General features: G+C 34.2%; 1 protein-coding gene across 2 annotated transcripts in view; it reads right to left on the bottom strand.

The window, feature by feature from the left end:
• Positions 1-390: 390 nt before the first annotated feature.
• LOC145269567 (neuropeptide FF receptor 2-like) overlaps positions 391-5,980 on the bottom strand; it is a 390,189-nt gene continuing 384,599 nt past the window's right edge. For both annotated transcript variants that reach the window (XM_080125311.1, XM_080125318.1), the window contains exon 3: positions 391-572. The gene's annotated coding sequence lies outside the window, so the exon portion shown is untranslated. The remainder of the gene's footprint in view (positions 573-5,980) is intronic.

Below are 5,980 nucleotides of genomic sequence, written 5' to 3'. Positions count from 1 at the left end.
TTGATCGAATGCAGATTAATATAACATCACCTTCAGAAAAAGAAAATAGCCACTATGAACGGTTTTTTATTTTTTTTGAATGGTGTCAATTTTATATGAGAACCGCTAACCCCCGATCACTTAATTCCCCGTATTGTATCGGGGACCAAAAAAAAAAAAAAAAAAAAAGAAAAATGGAAGTGCATGTTACAGGTATATCGTGAAGAGGGGTCACATAAATAAATTGACGGTCTTTAACATACAGGACCGTTTCATTTTTTTCTTTTATACATTGGCTCTACAAAAGACCAAAGGGAGATAACTTTTGATACCTAAAGTTCCATTTTAACATTGAGTATTGATAATATCACGTGTTCACATCCTTAATGTTTCGTTTTGTTTTCCCTGTTCTTTTCTCTTTTCTTTTGTTGTCTTTTCTTTCTTTTCTTTAGCAGCAAGGTTACGGCAGATGTGGCTGTTCGAATCTCGGACGCCAACATGCGCATTCCACGCATCACATACATTTCGCCTCTGGCCTAAGTAAAGATGACCTCTTCGTATTTGACGTCTCATCTGTATCCTCCATGATCAAGCTGAAAAAAAAAAAAAAGATAAGAAAAGAAGATAAATACATGTAAGAAATATATATAAGCTTTAAATATATAGATCTTCCGTTATTACACTAGGGGTTTTTATTTTATCGAAATCAATCAGTGGGGGATGCCCTTTTCTCTACCCTGTAACCTCTCTCCCACAGAAGAGACGTTGCGAGCCTATCCTTGTTTTATCGTTATTTCCATGGCAGGTGCTCGTCTGAACTCCAATCTCTGGTCCCCCCTCGCCAATCTTTCACGAAAAACACCCGTCTAGCCGAATCCACTGTGAAAAATTTCCCCCAGTCTTTATCTGTGCCTAAATCAAAACGTGGATTCCATGAACAAAGCTTCTTTCTTAAAACTGCACGCCTGTGGAACTCTGTTCAGTCTGCCTGCTTCCCACCGGACTACAACTTGGATGTGTTCAAGTCCAACGTTAACAAATTCCTAATGAACCGCCCCCTTAAGTAAACACCTCATCAAATCTCCACACTAACGTAATGTACTTGCAATAACCCTTATCCCTGAGTAGCTTCCGGGCCTTGATAAGTGGTGATCACTGTGTAAAAAAAAATCCAGACAAGGCGTGAATCAACTTCATATAAGAGCTACACCATTCTATTTCAAGGCTAAATATTATAATAATATAAATAAATATTATAATAATATAAATAAATATAACAAATGTTAAACAGATAGATTCTGATCTAAAAAACTGCGATTCATTCTCCTCTATCAGAAACATCGCTCGTGGAACGTGAGCATTAAAGTCATATAGAATCAACAGTTACGCTTTGTCATACGCGGGTCGTTCGAAAAGTAAAGCCTCCTAATTTTTCGACTCAAAAAGTGGAATATCTACGAAGATAGGAATGATACCATAAAAACAAGCTACCTTTTGTACTGCAGAATTTATTTTCTACATAGTCACTACCATTCTCAATGCATTCTTGCCAGAAAGTCAATGATACATCTTTGCTTTTGATGTGAGTCCATGACTCACGTTGCTTTCTTAGAACCTTACACCGTCGATATCTAGAAACATCGCTCTGTTCAAATAGTAATACATAAATGTAGCTTTTATTTCCTGCTTATTAAAACAATAAATTACTGATAAATTAACAAAAAAAAAATAATCTTAATATGCATCCATTTATTTTGTGTGAGTAACGCTGAAAATGCAATTTCCATCGTAAACGTGATATCTCAAATCGAGAGACACAATATGTTTTTTTTTATAGATAATTCGTTGTATTGTCGGTAAATGAAAAGCATCGTGACATCTGAATGGCTTCGTTTCGTTCCGTCAACATATTTGAACTATGATGGAGTTAGACATTTATCAGATTTTAAGGAAATCGTAATGTAGAGAGTTGTTTTTTTTAATTGGAGATTATGAGCCAATATAAGCAGTAACCGTTCTTAACTTGATAAAGAAATCTACAGACTAACGTTATGCGATAAAAAAGAAACCACACATTATGATGCCTATAAAGAAAAAAAAAATCGACGCGATTTGAAAATTTCGGCTATAGAATACACTGTCTTAGATTGGTTGAATTGTTGTTTTCGACGCCATGAATTAAATGTCGATCATGGAAAGTAAAACGTTTAAGAATTTCAAGTTTCGGAGATACGTAAGTCTACAATTAGCCAAAATTCACACCATACGATTAACAGCTTATTGTCTTAGCCCTCGTGTTTAAAAATCGGTTAAAAGCTCCCTAGTACCAGTACATATGCATATATATATATATATATATATATATATATATATATATATATATATATATATATATATATACTCAGGTTTTTTTATTCAAAAGTAATGGACTAACGAATTCAACGAGGTTGTTAGATAGCGCTCAATAAAAAGAGCTGATAATACTTGTTTATTGTTATATAAACATGTTACATCCTGCTGCTACAAATAGCCACTTGTTTCAATCAAACAACATATACCATCAGGCAGCGACTTGACTATTCAAAAGTTCAATGAATAAACTCATTGAACTTTTGAATAGTCAAGTCGCTGCCTGATGATATCTGTTGTTTGATTGAAACAAGTGGCTATTTGTAGCAGCAGGATGTAACCATGTTTATATAACAATAAACAAGTATATATATATGTATGTATGTATGTATGTGTGTTTTCATATGTACTTTCGTATAAATAATTTAATTCATTAAAAACGTATCGCAAAAACAAAAACAAATAAATAACATCTACGTAAATCACGATTTATCCAAACAGTCTTACGATAGTTTAGCCTTCTTACCATGGGGTCGCGATTTCGAATCTCGCTAGATTCAACCACTCTGCTACGTCGTAGACGAGAAAACACGTGTCAGTGGATAATTAAAAAAACAACAACAACGGAACTATATATGCCTCTTCTCATTTGGGGGTACCAAATTGATAAAAGGGAATATTATTCCAAACTCGCATTTAGGTAAAAATGCACTTTCGTATAAATACTTAAATTCATAAAAAACATATCGCAAAAACAAAAACAAATAAATAACATCTACGTAAATCGCCATTTATCCAATCAGGCGTGCGAGATGGTCCAGTGGAAGAAGTTTAGGCTTCTAACCATGGGGTCCGTGGATAACTATTTAAAAAAAGGCAATATAAATATATATTTGTGTTGTGGGAAAATCCTCTTATTCAATGATATTTCACCTTTTATTTGTACGGATCCTTTAATTTTGTAAGCTACATGTAAGTTGCAGAGCATATACAAAAAATGACAAAAAGGTCTATATTACAAATTTCTAGATGTTAATTGTCTGTATTTTGGAGATGAGGTGTTTTCATTGATTGAGATTGTCGGACTAACTTCCTCATCTTGGTTATTATAGTGATAACGTTTCGGCCGTTTTGCCCTCCGGCCTTCATCAGGTGTTTTGTATCGAACTGGGGAACCGTTTGTTAGGAGTCTCGAACCCAGCCCTTTATTATTATTACGGGGGTACCGTGTTCGGACTCCAGCTAGGCTCTGGGACTGAATAATGAAAAATCTGAATTTTTTTAAACAAAAACTTTAAAATAACTTTTTTAAATTAAATTTTTTAAACTTCTTTTAGAATAGAAAATCTTTAAAATTTAATAAGGAATATATTTAATATAGGTTTCATTAACAAATATTCAGTACATAACGAGAAAAATAGAGATGGAAATTTCAAAAGGAATGTATAACTGGTTACGGTCAATAGTAGTCCTCGTCAGCGAAAGTCTTTGTTATTGTTATTCTATTATTATTATTATTATTATTTAAAACATTTTGTGTCCTGCTCTTTCGCGCGAGGACTAACGCACACACACACACACACACACACATATATATATATATATATATATATATATATATATACATATTATCGAATTTTTAATCAAACAAATGGTTGAAATCATGGCCAAAAGGGAAAATATGATGGACAAAATGAAATCTGCTTCATTCGAAATCTTAACCCTGATTTAATAATTATTTTTTAAAAAACAAACATTTTCACCTGGTCAAAATATTAAGACCACTTTAATAAAATCGGCTAGTTTGGAAAAAAATGAATACGAAAAGCTTTCTATGTTACTAAAAGCAACTTGTTAGTGGATAAAAAAAAACATCTTACTAAATTATAAATGGCAAAAGGGAAACCATTATCAGAGTTTGAGAGAGGAAGAATCTTTGACCTTAATAGGAGTGGACTCTCCCATAGATCAAGTGCAAACGAAGTGAATCGTAGCAAAACGGCCATCACAAATCTTTTAAGAAATCCAGATCAATATGGGCACAAAAAGAGTCCAGGTCGACCAAAAAAATGACCCCATCACTGGATCGCCGTATAAGAAGAAGTTAAAAAAAACCCTCCAGTATGAGCTCAAGTCGATTGAAAAGCCAAACAGCAGCAGAATGTAGTCCTAAAACCCTCAGAAGGCATCCGAATATGAAGGTTTTCAATCATTTAAAGCGACTGCAGAAACCTCGTCTTCTTGAACAGCACAAAACTAACCGACTTAAATATGCCGCCAAATACCAGACTTGGGATGAAGAGAAGTGGGAAAATATAATTTTCTCCGATGAGAAAAAGTTTAATCTAGATGGTCCAGATAGATTTTAACACTCTTGGCATGATAAAAATTTGCCCAAAGAGACTTTTTCAACTCGGCATAGTGGAGGAGGGTCTTTAATGATCTGGGGTGCTTTCTCGTCAGCTGGGACCCTAAAGTTGCAAGTAGTGAAAGGCCAGCAAATATCATTGAAGTACATTTCAATGTTTGAAAATGGTTCTATCAGGACTGAAGGTCCACGTCTGTATGGAAGATATTGGATTTTCCAGCAAGACAACGCTACGATACACACTTCTCGACAAGCACGAGAATACTTTTCTTCAAATAATATAGAATTGTTAGATCATCCAGCATGTTCTCCGGACCTCAATCCCATTGAAAATCTTTTGGGATGGATGGCAAAAGAAGTGTTCAAGTATGGAATCCAGTATGATTCGATAAAGGAACTTTCTGATTCAGTTTTCAGTACATGGAATAAAATTCCTTCGCAACTGATAAAAAACTTCGTCCCAAGCATGTCGAAGAGAATTTTTGAAGTAATTCTTATTAATGAAGGCTATACTAAATACTGAGACCCTTTTTAGTAATTTATAATTACCTTTTGTGAGATAAATTATCAGTGGTCCTATCATTTTTACCAGGTGGGATAATTATATTTAATATATATATATATATATATATATATATATATATATATATATATATATATACCGCTCCCCATGTGGGGGTATCAAATTGATTAAACAGAAAATTATTCCCAACTCGCATTTAGGTAAAAATGCACTTTCGTAAATAATTTAATCGGTTCAAAGCATATCGCTAAAACAAAAACAAACAACACACACACACGCACCCACACACAACACACACACATACACACAACACACACACAATACACACATACACACACAATACGCACATACACACACAATACACACATACACACACACATATATATATTTTTTCTCACCTTCACCCTAAATAATGCATATTACCACTTGAACGTAAGGGGCTTATAATTGGGACACTGCCTAGGAAAGATTAACATGTAGGTTTACTTTGCATTAAAAATTCTGTATATCAGTACAGTTTGAGAAAAAGGTAGCAATAAGAGAAGTTCATAAACTAGCTGTTCTAAGGCAGAAACTATTGGAGTAGAAAACATTGTGACATTAAGGGACCTCAACAGAAAAGGAATATGATTTTGTGTCTAGGCGCGTTTGTCGGGTTTATGTACGCCGAGGGGGCACAAGTGCAATGAGTTCATCAGAGCACATACCATTAAAATACAGGAACAGGGATGCAGCATTGCCTAGTTAACAAAAGAGATACC

The sequence above is a fragment of the Euprymna scolopes genome, chromosome 4, assembly GCF_053919585.1.
Source record: "Euprymna scolopes isolate OS-2025 chromosome 4, ASM5391958v1, whole genome shotgun sequence".
NCBI classification, from domain to species: Eukaryota; Metazoa; Mollusca; class Cephalopoda; order Sepiida; family Sepiolidae; genus Euprymna; species Euprymna scolopes.
The sequence above is the reverse complement of the archived record's forward strand: the minus strand, read 5'-3'. Positions and strand labels throughout refer to the sequence as shown.